The following is a 20,469-nucleotide window of genomic DNA, read 5'->3' on the forward strand; positions in this document are numbered from 1 at the left end:
GATGCTTCTGAACGGACTGTTGAACCTCAGAGGGAAGGCAGGGGAGGGTGAGTAGGAAGAGTTCAACCAATGAACTTGTAGGCATGTATGCATAATCCGTGGACACAGAGTGAGGTGGTGAGGGCCTGGGGTAGGGGAGAGTGGAAGGTTCTGAAAGAGGTTAATGGGGGGAAAGGAGGACCTATGTAATACTTTCAACAATAAAGTTTTTTTTAATGATTAGAAAATAACTTTAAAAGAAAACTGATGCTTCAATGAATAAAGTGTGCTTTTATAACAACACCCTCAAAGGAATATCTGGACATAATCACATGTGGACAATGAAAGCAACTAAAAAGAAGCAAAATTCTTTTCTTATACTTCATTTGTTATATTTTCTTATAAAAGTATCCCTAACCTACATAAAATTTCTGTACCAGTTGTAGAAGAATACTTCTTTTAAATTTTAATTGAACCAATAGATGCCATTTAAGAATAACATTAAAAAGGAAAATCTAATACGACTAAAGACTCATTTATCTTCCTAGGTTACTGATAGAGAACAAGAACACGGAAAAATTTCTGTCCATAACACATGCCTCAGAACAGCCACCACAAAAAGGGCAAAGGCTTGGTATTCACTTTTAAGTTGGGAATACAGTGTTAGCATGAGGCTCTGTTCTCTGCCTTTACCTAGCAGCCTCTGATCTTACCAAGGATGTACAAAATTTTTTTGTACAGAATTCAGTTGAAAAGAAATTTGACATTACAGCAGCTGCATTTAGATGAAGAATCACGTGTTAGCCTAGCCGGTAGACTGCTAAATCCCTTCTTTGGGAAAGGAAAAAAAATGCTATTTACCACATACTGTGGCCAAGTTTCATTGGAGCCCAGAAATGAATCGCTATGGTGATGAAAAATCATTTTCCGCACAAAGCAGAAACAGATGCATGTTAATACCATTGCATTTGTTAAATGCCAGTTAACACTTTCAGTTGTCAGTGCAGTTTAAAATCACGTCTTCATTCCTATCCTTGGGAAACTATTTTAATAATAGAAATTAGAGCTGGCAGGATTCAAATCTTTTCTTTTTTTTAATGGTTTCAAGCACTCAAGAGTGCTGAGCCTGTCACCTTCTCACCAAGCAGCCAAATAATTTAAGAAACTGTCCTCCCCCCAGGCCATGACAGCTAACTGCTCCTTTGCTCAGTTTCAGGCTGCAATGCCTTCGTTTCTTTCATTTCCCTAAAAGTTCTCTCCTTCCAGTGTTGACACCCACACTCACAGATGGCCTCTAGCCTCCTGTTGAAAACAGACATGACAAGGTGTCTTAGCATTGACACCAAGCCAAGGGCGGTCCTGAGCATTTTCTCTGGTTCCCCAGTAAGCAGTTCTGCCTTTACAGTAACTGCAGATAGCATTTCTCTTTGATACACAGTCAAATCTATCTATACCCAGGCAGCTCTCCCTCAAGCCCTTTTGCAGCAAATACCACCGCACACAGCCTTTAAAAGTTCTTGAAAGCATAAAGGAAAGACCTCCTTTTACCTGGGGTGTGGTCTGAGCGCTCCCTGTTAAGATCACGAGCTCATTTGGAAGTAATAGTTCCTGCAGTCCCTCGGAAGCCCCTATTCTGGAAGCATTGACTCATCACGTAAGGGAGTGAGCAAACCAATGATGAGGTGGGAAGGGAGCCTGTGACTGAAGCAACACACACACTCACACAGGGAAAAAAAGAAATAATTCTGAAAAAAGGCAATCCTCTCTGAAGTGAAGAATTTTGTCAGCTTCAGAAGGTAGATGTCTATGTGGACAATTTCTAGGTTTGTAATTTTCTGTGCGGTCATACTGACTGCTGAAATGGAGCCAGCAGAAGGTTAAAAAAAAAAAAGCCACCAATATGTGTTTGCCCTCTTTTCACGCATGTGTGCCAGTTACATATTCTGCAGAAAGAAGAGACGCCAGATTGTACAGCAGCAACTAGAAGCTGATTGAAGGGCTGAGCATCTGCCAGTCTCAGTGATCAGTTGGTCACACTTCCTGAGAACACTTAAAGGTACAAATATATGCAAACACTGTGTTTAAATAAAAAAATAGAAAACACACACTGATCATTTCAAAAATTCAATAGTGTGAATTATCGGTCCTTGGCATGGAAGTAGCAAGGACGTTATAGGAGCATCTGCAGTAACGGAGGTTTTGCTCGTCAACAAATTAGCTATAAAATAAAGCTTGGAATCAAACATGTGTCAAAACAAAATTCCATTCCAACGTTCTTAGGAGACTGTGAGTGGCCTGAATGAAGATAAACTTCAAAACTTCACACGTGAAATTGATTGAACTCCTCAGCTTTCAGTATTTCTATTTTCTAAGTATTGATTTTACTCCAAATCTGTAATATCTATATTTTTACTCTGGCAATGAAAGATGTTGTGACTCAAGCACTGGTTATAGACCAAAGGATATGGAAAAGAATGAAAGCTTTATTTTTTAAGGACTTAGATTATGCCTCTTAACATTTTCGATGTTATCAAAAGCTTGAATTTGTGGAAATATTAACAGTAAATTAATTGTCAAAGTGACTCTGTTAGCACACTGGAAAAAAAATATTCCAAATAACACAGTACCTTTTGACCTAAAAAAATTATGTGACTTTTAAAATATAAGTTCTGGTATATCAACTAAGAAATTATGTGCTTTTCTATGTTATGTATGAGTATATTTTATATGTTCAAAAGAGAATATAACACCCTCATGCCCTCAAAGATCTTTCAGCTCAATTGAGAATATACAACAGGTATACAAATAACATAGATATAAAGAAAGAAAGAAGAAAAAGAAGAGAAGGCAGAGTAGGAGGAGGAAGAGGAGGAGGGGGAAGAAACAGAAAAGAAAGAAAGGAAGAAAAAAGTAAAGTCCCATACTACAGTTCTCAAACTTTGCACATAAACTGCCCAAAGGTCTAATAAAAGTGTAGTTTCTGATTGAGGACATCCGGAGTGGGGCCTCATTCTGCATTTCCATTTGATGCTCTTCTGCTGCCTGTGACATGTGGAGTAGTAAGGGCTTGGAGGAGTTTTTCAGCATGGTGTGAGAACAGCCAACCAAGGAATTCAAGGAGAAAGCAGCATTTGGGCTGCTCTTAGAAACCTGGGGAAAGAGGGAGCTATAAAGATGGGAAAGAATAGTACTAATTTCACACAGAGAGGAAAGCCTGCATGAAGGCACCGATCAGAACTGCAGGGAGCAGCAGGTGTAGTCTAAAAGGATGGGACCCTGGAGTCAGTTGACTATTGGCTGTGGGACCAGGGAAGCTGCTAAACATCCAGAAGTCTCTGTCCTCTCGCCTGTGAAGTTTGGATAAAACTTTCACAGGATTCTTGTGAGGATAACAGTAAAATTCAGCATGTAAAGCCTTAACTCTGTGCTAGCAAATGCTTAATATGTCTTACTCCTGTTAGTGCTGTTGTTATTCAGCTTGGTAAATAACATAAATGCGAGTAAAGAAAATAAGACTAGAAGGTTTAAGTCTTGATCATCAAAAATCTTGGATTAAGTTGTTTTAATTTACTCAATAGGGAATATAAATTAAGAATATATGTATTCTATTATACATATTATCTACTAGTGGCCTGGTGCACAAAATTTGTGCACAGGACAGGGGTGGCCCTCAGCCCGGCCTGCACCCTCTCTAATCTGAGACCCCTGAGGGGCTGTCTGACTGCTGATTTAACTGGCAATTGGACAACCCTCTCACAATCCAGGACCACTGGCTTCTAACCACTCACCTGCCCACCTTCCTGATCACCCCTAACCACTCTGCATCTGGCCTGCTTGCCCCCAACTGCCCCCTCCCCTTGCTGGCCTGCTTGCCCCCAACTGCTCCCCTTGCTGGCCTGATCACCCCCAACTGCCTTCCCCTCTTGGCCTGATCACCCCTAACCACCTCTGCCTTGGCCCAGCACCATGGCTTTGCCCAGAAGAATGTCTGAATGGTCGGTCCCCCTAAAGGTCTCCCAGTCTAATTAGCATATTACCCTTTTATTAGTATAGATTGTATTCTTTTCCATACAAACAACTGTAAACCTACTTTTGCTCCACCTTGTATTTTGCTATTTTCTCTGAGTTTTACTGCCAACTTTTTACTAATCATTTTTTTAGGTTTATCTATATACTGGAGGCCCAGTGCACAAATTCATATACCAGTGGGGTCTCTTGGCCTAGCCTTCAGGATCAGGTTGAAATCAGCTCTCCGACATTCCCTGAGGGGTCCCAGATTGCAAGAGGGCACAGGCCAGGCTGAAGGACCCCATCAGTGCATGATCAGAGCCTGGGAGGGATGCAGGAGGTGGGCCAGTTGGGAGGGACTGTGGGAGACCTCTAGGGCATGTCCAGCACATCTGGCCTAGTCCTGATCCACCAGACCCCAGCAGCAATCTAATCTACCAGTTGAAGCGTCCTCCCCCATGCAGTCAATGCACATCATAGCGAGCAGTTGAGCAGCCTTAGCATATCATTAGCATATTATGCTTTGATTGGCTGAATGGCTGACTGGCTAACCTCTGGTGGCCCCTTCCCCCAGCCATCCAGGCTCCCAATCGACCCCCAACCCCAAGTGAAGATCCCTCCCCATCACCAGCCCAGCAATCAAGCCTCAATTGGGCCTAAATCAGGGGTGGGGCTGGTGGCCAACCTCCCAAGGCTCCTCCCCCAGGCCATCCCCTTCCACCCTATTCTGGGGCAGGGCCAGTCAGCCAACCTCCTGCATATCCTCTTCCAACCAGCTAGCCCCAATAGGTCCTGATTGGGGTGGCCAGCCAGACCCCACCCGTGCACAAATTTGTGCACCAGGCCTCTAGTCCTATATAATAAAAGACTAATATGCTAAGTGTCTAGTCGTCCAGCCAGCCATTCAACCAATCAAAGCGTAATAAGCTAAGGCCACTCAACTGCTCTCTATGTCATGCATTGACTACCATGGGGCAGATGCTCTGATCAATAGGTTAGCTTGCTGCTGGGGTCCAGCCGATCGGGACTGTATGAGATGATCCAGACATGCCCTGGAGTCCTCCCAAAGTTCCTCCCAGCTGGCCAACCTCCAATGTCTCTCCCCAGCCCCAATCATACACAGTAATCCCAGGAGTAGAAGTAATCCCAGGAGTAGAAGTAATCCAGATGAGGCCAATCCATATGTCTGATATGGTGGTGTCCTTTGGCCTGACCTGTACACTCTTGCAACCCAGGACCCCTTGGGGGATGTTGGAGAGCCAGTTTCAATACATGAGTTCATGTATTGGACTTCTAGTTAATTAATAACTGATGGTGTTAGAGATTATTATATTGATAGAAATTATAAATTTTACTTTAAAAAACACACATAGTTATGCATTATAACAGCATGCATTAGCCATCTGGTGAGTAACTACATATAGCCTCAAAAAGCAGATGTATTTGGGACAATTTCTATAGAAACCATCCTCATTTGAATATAAAATTATGGTGCCTGGTAAAAAACAAAAACAAAAGCAAAACAGGCCCCAGTCTTGAAGTATGAAGAATAGGTAAGTTACTTACAATGATGTAGGGAGGCTATGGCAATCTATCCTCCAATTACAACCACTTTTGTTATGGATTAAAAGGTCACCTAGGGTCTGCCCAAGACCCTGAAATATTTTCTAAACATATAATTTTAAAGATCTCTCTTCAACTAAGGAGCACAAACTTCTCTATTGATTTTTCTTTAAAAAAAAAACACAAAATAGTTTATCAAAATTTGCAATAAAAATATATAATCTAAAATTATCTTTAAAATCTGGCATCATTGATGGCTGAAGTAAGGCATCATTCACCCTTCTTACTAAACAGATATTGCTGCAGTACCTTTCAGCCAAAGGCTCTTAAGATATTGCTTTTTAAATAAATAATACAGAACAAATAGTCTCTCTTCCTGACATGCAAAACAAATTTGAGAAAAATAGATTAGCCCATGAAAGTTTGCCAAGAAACATGGAATTAAATAGATCCACCTGCCCAGGCTACAGAGTGTCCATTTGTCTGTTCTTCATGCCTTATGCTTGATAAATGAAGGTATTAGAAATCCCATTTATTTACCTTAATAAACACATGTTGCGTGTCAGGCACTATTCTATGCTTTGGGGAACATCAGGATAAAGAAGACTTGGCCCCTCTTCTCAATGTGGGTGACAGTTTCATGAACAAGACACCTTCACAAGTTACACTGGTGGAAAGTGAAGTAGGAGAGAGTGCAAGGTTATATGCTGAATACAGGCTGCATAAAACCTTGTCTCAGGCCATTCCAGGGACATCTCACTCTTAGCTGCTGTTTCCTGTTTATTATTTCAATTGACCAACTTTGAGACTCACTCTGCCATGGCCCTGAGTGGTGTTTTTCATTTGAAGATAGGAATCATCAAGAGTTTGGATCCTTGACTCCAGGGTGATGGGTGTGATTCCATAGATGAAAAGCAGGACTAACCCAAATCACAGACTCTGAAATGAGTGCGTGATATTCTAAGTGAATTCATCAAAAATGCATAAGATTCCATCACAGCCTAACTTTGGCCTCATCCGTATCAGACATATGGATTGGCCTCATCTGGATTACTTCTACTCCTGGGATTACTGCTTGTAGATTCTCCTCTCTTTTGGATATATCATCCTTGTTAAAAGAACACTAGTAAACCTCCTTAATTCAAGTGAAACTGAAACTTCCAAATATTGAAAAACAATCTAGCACCTAAGTGAGAGTGTTTGACATAATCAGATATTCAGAAGAAATGAACAGGCCTTATGAATGGTAGAATTTAAAAGGGGAACAGAGAAAATAAGAAACATTTATCCATCAGGAAGCGTGTCTGGGGACTACTTTCCTTTTGTTGAATCATTTTCTTAGCTTGGTTTCTGTCATACCATTCATTTGCTCTTGGTCCTCTTCCCATACCGTAGACATCCCTTCTCTCTCTGCCTTGTGCCATCTGACCCTTAAGCTTTGAAATAGCCCAGGAGTCACTCCTTGGATAATCTCATCTGGCCTCATAGCTTTAAATAGCATGTATAAGCCAATGAATTTCAAATTTAATTACCCAGCCTGGATGGCTTCCCTGGGTAATACACTCATATATCCAACTAACATCTTCACTTAGATATCTCAGAGATATCTAAAACTTAATACATTTGAAATTGAATTATTTCTCTTTTTCCTGAAACTGTTCTCTACCCCCCCCCCAAATATTTTCTCACTTCAGCATATAATTGTATATATTTCTCATGACATGGGCCAAAAATGATGGACTTATATTGTTTTTGTCTTGCTTCCTGGTAACTCCACATCAATATATCAGTATATATTGCTGTCTCTCTTTTCAAAATAAATCCAGACAATGAACAGATCACTACTTCTATTTCTAACATTATAGTTGCAGAACCTACCACTGTCTCCTTTCGGAATCACTTTCTTCTAACTAGTTTGCCTGCTTCCACTTTGCCTCCTGTAGTGGATGCTCTGATAAATCATCTCTCCCTTTAAGCTAGGGACTATTTATTCCCCAGACACTGGAAGTGTTGTGACCATACTCAGCTGTCAGTCCTCTCCAAGAGTAGCTCTCAGTTGAATAAAGTTCCTTACCCACAGTCACTCTGCCTTCTGCACCCAATGGCTACTGAGGCATCATGTAAAGGCCTGGCACTCTCATTCCAATGTTTGACAACTCAAAAGGGTGATGGCCAATTTCACAGCTCCTCATGAGATCCGTTAGGCTTTTGTTGAGAATGCATTTTAGCCCAAATCTCCCTCTGCCTAATCTTGCTTCCTTTCCATCTCCCAAAGGTGTTGTTAGTAAGAGCTATAAGGATACACTTCCTGCATGCTATTTTCTATCTCATAGTTTGCTTTATGAAAGCCTGACCTATTGTAATTTACTGCATTTATTTTCCACACAGTAGCAAAATTGCCCCCAATGCAAGTCAGACCATGTCACTTCTTTATGCAATGCCCTCCAATAGATTCCCTTGTCACCTAGAGGTTAAGCCAAAATCCTTACAACAGCCAAGAGCCCAATGTGACCTGGTCTCTACTACCCTCCTCTCCTCAACTCTAGCTACAATGCTTTTTGTGCATTCTTAGAGAATGCTAATCCCACTCCCTGGAATGTTTTCTCCCAAGCTCATTGTTCCCTCACTTTCCCAGCTCCCTGCTTAAGCATCACTAACTGCAAAGCATCCCTCACCACCCTACATAAAATTGCAACTCAGATCCCAGCCCCTTGCCCACACTCAGGTCTACCAACTACAAACCCACTTGTGCCAACAGTTCACGAACAACATATTCAACAGCACAGGAATATGGATTAAATGCGAAGATGAGGAATTGTCTAAAATATCTCAAAATATGTCCAAAGAGGTAGTAATAAAGTGTGGGTGGAAGAAACAGCTGGGGATGAAGCACAACATCTAATCCTAATATTCAAAGATTCCATAGTGAATCATTTCTAAGAGAGAGAAATTCTGACCCAGAATTCAGTGCATAAAATCTTATTTGTAAGTAGACAGGGTGACTATGTTCATAGCAGCACAATCTACAATAGCCAGAATTTGGAAACAGCCTAGGTGCCCGTCAGCAGATGATTGGATTCAAAAACTATGGTACATCTACACAATGGAATACTATGCTGCTATAAAAAAGAAGGAATTCTCATCATTTGCAGCAACCTGGATGGAATTGGAGAACATCATGCTGAGTGAAATAAGCCAATCAATGAAAGAGAAACACCACATGACCTCACTCATTTGTGGATAATAAAGATCATTATAAACTAATGAACCAAAAGATAGATACAGAGACAGTAAAGCAATAAGCAGATTGTCAAATTTCAGCGGGGAGGGGAGGAGGATCTGGGGGAGATAATAGATGAACTGAAGGACTTGTATCCATGCATATAAGTACAACCAATGGACATAAAACTCTGGGGAGGGAGGGGATGTGTGGGAGGGAGGGAGGGGGGAAAAATCAATAAAATATGTAAAAAAAAAAAAAAGTAGACAGGGTGTATTAACACCTTAATTTATATAATAATTTTGTAATGTAACATGGAAAGTAATATTTATTTCCAATGTAACTGTTGGTATAATACGATTTATATGTACTTTATTTAAAATAAAAGGGAGGCAACAGCATCCTATTTTATGTTTCAGATATATTTACATTTGAAGAATTCTTTTAAAAAGCCTTCATCACAGTCTAAGGTTAAGTATTTTATCTATATTACTCAGTTTTAATAATGATAAAAATTTGTTCAAAATGTGTTATTAAAATGGCTTAAGCATAAAAGAGTTTAACTGATAATTCAAAAAGCTTTAATCTTTTTACATTCAGACTCTACCCACCATAAGTCATGACCCTTCTCCACATATAGGGTATATTATCATAGAAAAGATCACTTTGGTAAAAAAAAAAAAAAAAAAAAAAAAAAAAAAAAAAAAAAAAAAAAAAAAGAAAAGAACACTAACCAGCCGAAACCGGTTTGGCTCAGTGGTAGAGTGTCCGTCTGCGGACTGAAGGGTCCCGAGTTCGATTCCGGTCAAGGGCATGTACATTGGTTGCGGGCACATCCCCAGTGGGGGTGTGCAAGAGGCAGCTGGTCGATGTTTCTCTCTCATTGACGTTTCTAGCTCTCTATCCCTCTCTTCTCCTCTATCTTCAAAGTAAAAAATCAATAAAATATATTTAAAAAAAAAAGAAAGAAAAAAGATCACTAACCAATGTTTTGTCATTAGAGTCTTATCTTGACTTTCAGAAGCAATTGCATTTTAAATTAATTTCATCATACTTGGGTAACATAAAGAATAGGCCAAATATAAGTGTGAAGACAGGCATATCAAAAATATGTACTGTTCACTTACACATTTTATATTTTACTTTAATTCATCATTTCTTTTCATTTCTATTCTATAGAAATACATGACTTAGCAGAATAACTGAAGGCAAATGTCAGAAAGCTTGTTTTTGTACTAAATTGAAAGAACAATCAATATAAGGGTGGATATAACTAGTTGTGTTTGCAATATAGTAGAGAGAACATGGGCTGTAGTTCAGAGTACTGGTATGGTCTTCCCAACCCTCTACTTATTAGCTATGTGACCCAAGACAGGTTCTTGATTTATCTGAGCTCCATTTATCTATGACCACAGAATTTACCACAAAAACTGGGACATCCTCAAGCACGAAAGGAGGCAGAGGAACTATTAGTAATTTTACTTTAGGACAATAGACATAAAATATAATTATTTGGATCAAACCAAGACATAATCTACCTATTTATTTGCAACTCCATGATAATATTTCAATACTGCTGTGAGGTGAAAAGGGCATGATATAATCTATAATAATAAAAGCATAATATGCTAATTAGACCAGACAGTTGAACAACCTCCCCAATGTCCTTCCAGCTGACCTCTGGTCAAAGTCAAGACTGCAAGGGCCAAGCTCCTTGTACATATTTCATGCATCAGGCCTCTAGTATTCCATATAGGAAATTTGACAATATATGTGTTGGCTCCCTTCTAGGAAATAGAGTACTAGTCAGGGATGGGGATGATATGAGAGGCTTACTGTATTATCTTTTAAAAATGAAGATGAATGACTGACATGCTACCTACCCTGCCTGGGATGCTCTCCAGCCACCTTCTCCCTGGTTAGTTCTACTTCACCCTGCTGAGTCCTAAGGAACTCTAAGATTCCAGGATGCATTGATGTAATTTCATCATGAGACTGAATGATTTCTGACACACAGTGTACTTCATAAAATATTATCTAAAGACTCTTTCCTTGACTCCCATGTGTGGGATGCAATGGTCTGTTGTACACTCTTAGTACCTTGTACTTCTCCATCGCATTTGCTGCCATTAAAATTCTATGATTATAAAGTGGGTTCTTTAGGATCTGGCTTCCCAATTGGAATACAAGCCCCATGACAACAGGAAATGTCTATTTTGTTCCCTGCTGTACCTCCATCACCTAGTATAATGCCTATCACATAGGAGGGTGTCAATATGTGGCCATTAAATAAGTGAATGGTTGTGTGCATTCATGATAGTTATATGGAACATTCAGAGCAGGCAAGAAAGAATTCTGTCTTCAAGAAATATCTGATATCAGGGTCCACAGAGTAATGAGTGATTTAATCACTGTATAATTTTATTACTTTGAAGATAGAGCACACATGTAAAAATAACAATATACACTGAATGCCAAAGCTATGAATATTATATTTCAGGCGTCTGTGGAAGGCATCAACATCAAAAGGATATGTGAGGGGCCAGGGTGCATCTGTTAAAATGGAAAAAGCATCTCTATCTAGATTACTCCTCCCACTCTTGGCAGCCACAGGCGGTCACCCTGGCTACCCCAAACACTGCACTCATTCATCCCAAGGACAGATTTTGTCCTACATATAATATATATAAGTATCATTTGAAAAGTTTTATGTGCTGTTTCTCTTGATATTTAATATACATCATCTCTTATATTTGTCAATCAGCCAGCATGAGAATTATGATGTCCATTAGACAAGTAATAAAAATGAGACTCGGGAGATTAAATTACTTGCTTAAATAGCACATGATGCAATTGGATTTGAACTCAAGTCTGCCTGGCCAGAATCCAGGTAAATGTTGACTCATATTTGTGGACTACTTCTGCCAGCCTTACCTTAGAAATACTCATTTATAGAAATGTGATAAGAAAGGTGGTAGTAAAGGGTGCATTACAATGCAGTAACCAGCAAGGATTTTGTTCTTAACATGACTCCTACCCAGGAGAGTTGGGTTCTGATGGACATTTTTTCCCGAGCCTTCAGTATTCATTCTCAAAATGTGCAAAACTGTGGCTACATATTCTGACTTTTCTAACTTTTATATCTGTTATTCTCTTATTGTGTATATGTCAGTCTAGCTAAAAAAAAAATAATGTATGGTATTTTATAACATAATTTTAGAGCTTGTATGTGTAATCCATGAGCACAAACAATAGGGTGGTGAAGACCTGGGATAGGGGAAGGAGCAGGCTATAGCAGGTTAATGGGGGGAGGGGTAAAGGGGACATATGTAATACTTTCAAGAATAAAGATTTAAAATGAAATAAAATGAGATATCACCAAAAAAAGTGCATGTTGTCACTGGTCTGAGCATTAAAGCTACATAAATTTAAATGTGCATAGTACAGCTTAAACACAGGAAAATATTGTTGAATGACTAAATGTGTTTATAAAAAATCTGTCATTATATTAAATAAATAGCACTTATATTCAAAAACATCTGAAGTAATGGGTGAGCTCTAACCTATGTTTATACTACTAATTTATTAATTTCACTAATGGAAACAAACTTAGAGTCAGAATCAGATTCAAATCATAAATCTACCTATAATTAACTGATGATACTATGCAAGTTACTTAAATTCTTTGAGATTTAGTGTCTTCATCTATAAAGTAGGCATAATACAAACATCCAAATCTCACAGAATGAATGTAAAAATAAAATGAGATGACATATAATACCTCTAATATGTAGTCTGACACACAGTGGACATGTGAAAAATACTAACATCTTATTATATTTTAGGAGAGGATAAATGTATGTGATCCAAGGAAAACTACAGTTGTCACAAGTATCAGAATAGTATCACGTTTGCCTGCAGTCTCCTCCTTTTCCCCCTTTAATGTAGTCACTCCAAAACAAAACAGAAAGGCAGATTTTAACCATCTTAACCCTTATCTATCATCATCCTAAAAATCCTTTACCAGCCCTGTGACTTGCCCGCATTGCTAAAAACCAGACTCACCAGGAGTTAGCTAAAATAGAGCAGCAAGTTAACAGATTAACATTTGCTTCAGATCCTCCAGAATCAATCACCAGTTAGACTGGGAGGTTTTCCTGAATGAAGATGCATATGCACTTGTAAAAGATAATAGAGTGGGTGAAGCTTTGCAAGTGAATCAAATTACTAATTTTAGATATGACAGTAATTTTTACCCAGTATGCCAATATATTCCTGCAAAATGGGAGAAGTCCTGGGACCAACGCTGTCGTGCAGTCTTCCATGAAGATAGAAATTAACGATGTGTTTTTGCTCTGATCACCACTGTATTCCCAGTGCTTCACATTTAGTAAATAGTAAGCATACTAGTACATTTGTTGGATGAATGAATGAACAGTGTATGCCTACCCTAGAGAACATAAGAAACAAAGGGGCTATGGAGTAAACGTGAAGAAATGAGAGATAAAACACAAAACTTTTCTCCCCAGGACTCATCTTAGTGGTAAATCAGCAACTGAGACTAGGATTTAAACTCCCCCTGGCAAGTCTCTGACTGAATCACATCAGATAACAGAAGGTTCCCTAAGTCAGAAATGGCTACTGTTTTGAGGGTAAGGTATTAAGGAGCAATATAGAAGATAGTACGAGGAAAACATTTTTATTTATTTTCTTCCCACAGTGGGTGATGAAGTAATATGCAGGATATAAGAAGACATTTTTCAAGACAGTTAATAAAATAGATCATTTAAAGATATTTTTTGTATATTATGACAGGGAAACTGAAATAGCAACCATCTTACCTGAAAAGAGCACTATTTATCAAATTTGCTCAGGGATTATAATAAAGAGTCTATTAAAAGTTTACAATGAAAAATGGTTCCCTCATTTCCAATAAGGAAACTTGATTATCTAACTCACAGGGATTTTGTGATAATTAAGTAAAATTACACATGGGACATTCCCCACATTATGCCTACAATCTGATAAGCTCTCAGGCATGATTAGTTGATGTTGTAGCTATAAGAAATAATGTTGAGTTGCCCAAATTAACTAGCAATCTAACATTAAGCATATATTCAAAACCAAGAAATGCCAGTTACATAATCATCATTTTTAAATTTCATAAAAATATTGTTACTGAATATATACGTCAAACTACTTTTTCTTTAAAATTAGTATTTGGATTTTTTTTCTGTTCAATTTTTTTTTATATAGTTTACATCTCTGTATATAATGAAAATCCATTCTCACTGGTGATTTTGTTAATTGATACAATTACATGGAAAGGCAAAGGCAAACTTATTTCCAGCAAGCCCATCCAGACTAATTAGTATCAAATTCGAAAACAGAAACACTTTTCAAGTCTTTGGTTTTCAATCTCAGTATTATTTTACTCAGAAATCTGATTACAGTGTTCCTGGTAGAAATATTTTAAGAATCACTTCTCAGTCTTTTGAAACCATGTATGGACATTGATAAATCTGATTACCTGGACAGAGTTAGGAATGCTGAGCAGGCTGGCAGTCTGTAAGTCTCAGATTCTGCTACCCATCCTGTATTAATTATGTCCATCTATGAATATATATAATTTTTTTTCAAATCAACATGTGACCATGTAGGAGATGGGAGAGCCTTGGAAATAAGTTCTAGAGGTTCTAATGACATTCAGTTGAGCAGTCGTAGGCATAAAGGAATTTGAGACACAAAAACATCATTGTTACAAAGCACAGTCATTAAAATGTTTTGCTGTGAAGACAGAAAGAGCTCTTTCTTTCTGGAGACATTTACTAAGGTCCATAATGCATCATTTCAATTCTCTCAATAAGCTTACTAGTGAAAATGCAATTTATTTTCCCTCAGGACTTCAAATTTTACTTAAATTGGGTGTTGTTGTTTTTAATCTTACCTTTTTAAAATGACATAGGAAAAAATAAAACAAAATGAATCCCTCTCTAAAATAGTTTTTTTAGGGAAAGACTGAATAATCATTAAGTACTCTTAACATTTCCTATGAAAAATATACATGAAATTTTTGTCTCCTTGAAAAAAATGAGTGTACTTTCACCAATTCATTACTTTTAAAGAAAACGTGCAAGTGATTGGATTGGGGAGTTTGACAAACATGGGCAGGGGGCTTGGTTCTACCATTAATAAGTTTCATGATCTGGATCGATTTATTAAGTGCTTGAAATCTCCATTTCCTCATCTGTAATAGATCATTTAGAAAACCTACCTCATAGGCTCCATTAATTCAGACAATAGACATAAAGCATTTGACATAGTGCCTGGTATGTAGAAAATGCTCATATGTTAGATGATTATTAATATTAATGCCTAATTAAATATGTCTAAAAATATTGACATTTTATACACTCATATAAAATAACTCTTCTTTTTAATAATTCTAGAAATGTTTTACTGCTACCATCATTTCAAAACACCACATTTTTGCTTTTTTATTATTTTCTCATTTGTTTCTATCATCTGAAATAAAATATGCTAATATATTCTTTAATTGTAATTTAAATTCTTCTCAGGTGTGTATATTGCTGCTTTATTTAAAGGTTATATTCTGGGCAGCTTCAGGAAAGTCACAACACTGAAACACCTTTCTAAATGTAGTTATAAATAAATACTTTATTTTAGAGTTTATTTAAGGGAATTAAAATGATATATCTTAGCTCTTATGCCTATTTATAAGTCTAAAATACATGTTTAGAGTGATTTTAAATAATAAAAAATTGTCAATATAATTTTGAAAAAGCAAAGATTATATTCTACAGCCTCTCTTACAGGTAGGTGTGGCCATGTGATTAAGCTGTAATCACTGAGATGTAATTAAAAGTAAGTCTCCTTAAAATGGTGTACAATGCCTTACTTTATTACAGTGTTTTTCAACCTTTTTTGGGCAAAGGCACACTTGTTTCATGAAAAAAATCACGAGGCACACCACCATTAGAAAATGTTAAAAAATTTAACTCTGTGCCTATATTGACTATATATAAAGTAATTCTCTTGAATAGGAATCAAATAAACACAAAGAAAGTATTTTATAATTATTAATACTTTATTATGAAATATTAAGTAAACAAAATAGTGAAAAATTATAAAATTCTTGTCTTGTCTGCACCTACGGCACACCAGGCAACATCTCGCGGCACACAGCGGTTGAAAAACGCTGCTTTATTATATCCACCATCCTGCCTTCTGGAATTTGGATGTGATGGCTGGGTTTCTAGCAACCACATTAGACACTGATGATAGAAATATGAATGAATTAGCAGAAGGAGCTCCCAATCAGAGTAGAGATTGACAACTTCTGAACTTTTTTTATGTGAGAGAAGTAAGCATCAATGGTGAGATTTCGTTCTTGTCTACAGACAGATCTAATGTTAAGTTGATTAACAACATTTTAATTTCTACTCTGCCCTAACATGTACCCTTCATTCTAGCCAGGTCTCTTCAGTCTCACTTGAGTTCATTCTACCAAAATGGTTCAGGTCTACCAGAAATCTATATCTGAGTTTGGAAGTGCTCAACTTTTTCCCTCTCATATGAATGCTGTGGTACTTATATTTCTAAAGGTTTTTTTTTCCCAAAAAAAATTTTCCTTCTGCCCTAACTGGTTTAGCTTGGTGGGTGGAGTGTCAGCCTGCAGACTGAAGGGTCCCAGGTACAATTCCAGTCAAGGGCATGTACCTTGGTTGCAGACACATCCCCAGTAGGGGTTGTGTAGGAGGCAGCTGACCAATGTTTTGCTCTCATCAATGTTTCTAACTATCTATCCCTCTCACTTCCTCTCTGTAAAAAAAATCAATAAAATATATATATTTTTTAATTTTTCCTTCTGCGTCTTATAACCAGCATTGACTTAGAAAAGCTTAAGGCCCTTGTTTTTCAGAACATGCATTTTTACTTAACTCCATGTAAAGCCTAGATGCTGCCAGGGCCTACAGACACATCCCATCTGAAGTGCAAGCTAATGGGGGACAGTTGCCTGGTTGACTGGATTGCTATGAGAAACACTGTGTTCTTGGGGAAAATCTTCCAAGGGAGAAAACTCACCATTAATCTTGAGATCACGCTGCAAATTCATTATGAAAATACTTTGATTAAACACCCACTGTTATTGTTTCCACTCTTCTCTCAAATGCTCCAATTCTCTTTCAATCTAAACTCACTTGGAGGTCTCTAAAGAGTGTCATAATTTTCCAGAGGTCTCTTAAATTTGTGTCTCCGCTTTGTGAAGGGGTGAGAAGAAAATGACATAAGAAAGCAGCCTACTTCCTTATGTACTCCATCCTTCTTTCCTACTGTAATCATTCTATCCACTCCCCATTGCACTCTAGTTACAGCTGTAGCTGGAATAGGATTGTGGAGGGGAAAGAACCCCAGAACTGAATGAGGTTCTGATGCTGGTCCAGCAGCAGCAGGGGCTGAAAGAACCATAATAATAGTAATAAATGAAAAGCCAGTCTGAGAATTAACTGAGAACCATCCTCTCACTTTCTTTGCTCTATATGAGCAGAGGGAAGAAAAGTCTGTGTCCCCATGTTGAGTTCTGAGCTGTGACTGATCCTTCTAATTCAGCCTGCGGTCAAGCAAGATTGAACAATAACAAGGTGAGTTCACTTTGTGTGGCTGCCTGCTGCAAATCTTCCTGTATCTTCTCCTACCCACTGTTTCCCAGAATATAGCTGGAAGGTAATTTAGCCACTTTAAGAATCACTCCCATCTGTTCTCTGTTACAAAGATAGCTACTTCAACAGATCGCAATCTTCGCTGGTTGGTTGGGGATGGTGGTGATGTCGGGGACTGACACCAATCCACAGAAAAGTCACCTACGTGTAGTTTCAATTTATAATTCCCTACGTGAGTGTTTTAGAAATGTTTGTGTTTGGATGTTGTTTTTTTTCATGCCCCTGAGTCAGAAGGCCTCCTCAGAAAGTCAAATTTTGAAAGTGACAAACTGCTCTGATCTTGTAAGGGTGGTTCAGTTGCCAGGGAAACTGCTTCAAATAAAGAAACAGATCCTATTCATGAATTTAGAACTGGAAGAAAAAAAAACGAAAAAAAAAACAGATGCTAAGTTTTTGAGTGAGTCTCATTGACTTGGAGATATATCAGGGTTGGTGCATGCTAAAAATAGGTTTTTGGCCATAGATAATAGCAAAATTATCCATGTCATAGGAAAGATTATTTCAACTCATCTCAAAGCCCTGCACAAGTGAAGGCCTCTGGTACACACTGACAATGTAATTTTAGCAGGGGTTGGGGGGAATCCCTCATAAAAAATAAGTATGAAGAGAATATTTGCAGAAGTGGACAAGAAGCAGATCTGGATTTCCCCCCACAATACCACCCCTGTTGATTAAGCCTAAAATATCTAGAACTTCATTCTTTTACCTCATAGCCAGTCTCAGATCCTTTGCTGAAAAAATAAGTTTAATACTGAAGAAAGAAAGAAATTCAAATGTTAGATATTTGGGCAATATAAAAAGAGTGGTTTCTACAATGGGGTAATAGAAACCGAGGCTAGCAGCCAAAAATAGATTATTATTATCATCATCACTGTTAACACCACCATCATCTGTTATTACTATCATCAGTATTAACATAATTCATGTCGCCTTCATTTCCATTATCACTGCATAAGAAAAAGCAGCTATTTCTGTTTGGGTATTTACTATGTGCCAGAAACGGCTAGTGCTTCACATTCATTATCAGACAGTTCTCAGGAATTGGCAAACTTTTCTCTAGAGGGCCAGATAATACATATTTTAGACTCATTGGATCATACTTTCCCTGTCACAACCACTCAACTCTGCCACTGTAGGGGTGAAAGCAATCATAGAAAATCTATATCATAAAAGGCCTGTGGTTGTGATGCCGTTATGAATCACATCCCAACAACTGGTCAGCGGGGACGGGAGGGGATGGGGGGGGGGGGGCCGTGCAGCAAGACAGGTGGTGAGTGGGCAGAACCGCACAGTAAAGAGGGCACAGGGAATGGGCGTTGGGCAGGCGGGAGCAGGGAGCACAGCTTGGGTCCCCAGGTGGCGATCAAAGGTGCTCCCACCATGGGGGCTGGGATGGGAGCACACACGTGGCCTGCGGTAGGGGCAGGTGGCGCGAGCTGGGAGCATTGCGGGCCACCAACAGCATCCACGGAGCATGTGCGGAGTTGGGGGGGGGGGGGGGGAGACACGGTCCTGATGGCAGGGTAGGCCTAAGGGGACCCTACACACGCACACTTTCATCATGCACTGGGCCTCTAGTGTACAAATAAATGGGCTTGCCGGTGTGCAGGTGTGGTTTACCAGCCCCTATATTATCTCATAAATGTCTTTAGAGTGCTGTGAGGTTGGCAGGGGCATCCTCATTCCTCCGAGGAGGGAGGAAACCAAGCCTGCTAGTGGTTGACTAATTTGTCGGCCATCACACAGGGAGCAGATGGGGTGGAGGGCGGGTCTGAGCCTAGATCTAGCCATGGCCAAACAACTGTCTGCTCTTCACCATCACATTCCAGAGTGAGATGCATGTATCCCTGGCTCTTATTCAGGATTATTTTAGGAGATACACATACAAACACTTTAAGTTTTATTTATTGTAATATGTATGAAAAATATAAACAGCAAATCCAACCTTTGATTTTACTAATGTTAATTTTTTAGAAGAAATATAAAAACAATTCTATATAATCCTGCTTGTGCCTTTCTATGCTTTAAAAATAAAGGAAAAAAATATTATGCCTGTTTTTGACAAGTAGGGAAATGTTCTTAAATATTCTTTATGCATGTGTCATTGTGGTCTTCCAAAAGCATTTATCCTATCCTCTCATTTGATCCTCACAAAAAGCCCAGGAGAAAAGATGGGTGATATTATTACCCCCATGCTGCAGAGAGAGAGAAAATAGAGTTCTATAAAAGGTAAATGACGTGCTCAAAGCACGTACTGTACGGCAGCCTGGAGAAGAGCAGGAAGTGCTGGCACCTGCTCCTGAGATTTCTCCTGCTGTGTTGTCCATAGGCTCTCCAAGGCCCAGAGTTGTAAATAGGCAAGTTGGGAATTTTTCGTGTATCCCACCACCATGCCAAAGATACAAGGTAACCCCAAGCCAACAACATGAGTCAGCTTTCTTGGGCCTGGTGTGCCACAGGGCCAGTCGCAGAGATTAGCAAGTGTGCCTGTGCATGTGCAGTGGGTCGTGCTGGCCTCCTGAATTCCATCGGAGGAGTTTGAAAGTCTTACTGAATTAGCTTGGAATCACCTTGTAAGGGCCAAATACTAAGTGACTTGACTCTGAAATTCCGTATGTTTTTCAAAGAACAGCCGCATTAGCTGCCAATGAGCTATTGGACCTAGATTAGTGCTTTTCAAATCAGAAGTTATGACTTCGAGTGATTCCTGTTCAGCATTTTTAAGTGAATTAGAAAAGAGAATAATAGAATGGAACAAAATAAAATTTAATAGAAAATATCCAAATGAGCACTATTTCAGAGACTCTGTTTCAGATTTCTGTGACTACATGCACACTAAATTTGTGGTTAACAATTTTGAAAACCATTGGACCAAGTGATCTGCAAGCTTTGTGCAGCTTTAGGAGTCATTAACTCTATAACCCATTCTCACTTCAATAAAGCCAATCAAACCATTCG

The 20,469-nt window shown here is 38.7% G+C and overlaps 1 protein-coding gene across 6 annotated transcripts in view; it reads right to left on the bottom strand.

The window, feature by feature from the left end:
* LOC118706153 (muscular LMNA interacting protein) overlaps positions 1-20,469 on the bottom strand; it is a 241,572-nt gene that overhangs the window by 139,945 nt on the left and 81,158 nt on the right. Inside the window, exon 1 of one of the 6 annotated variants that reach the window (XM_045572967.1) lies at positions 14,301-14,414. The exons of the other annotated variants lie outside the window; for them this stretch is intronic. The gene's annotated coding sequence lies outside the window, so the exon portion shown is untranslated. Of the gene's footprint in view, positions 1-14,300; positions 14,415-20,469 lie in introns of those variants that run through there. 6 annotated transcript variants of the gene reach the window in all.

The sequence above is a fragment of the Pipistrellus kuhlii genome, unplaced genomic scaffold (assembly GCF_014108245.1).
Source record: "Pipistrellus kuhlii isolate mPipKuh1 unplaced genomic scaffold, mPipKuh1.p scaffold_m20_p_5, whole genome shotgun sequence".
Lineage (NCBI taxonomy): Eukaryota > Metazoa > Chordata > Mammalia > Chiroptera > Vespertilionidae > Pipistrellus > Pipistrellus kuhlii.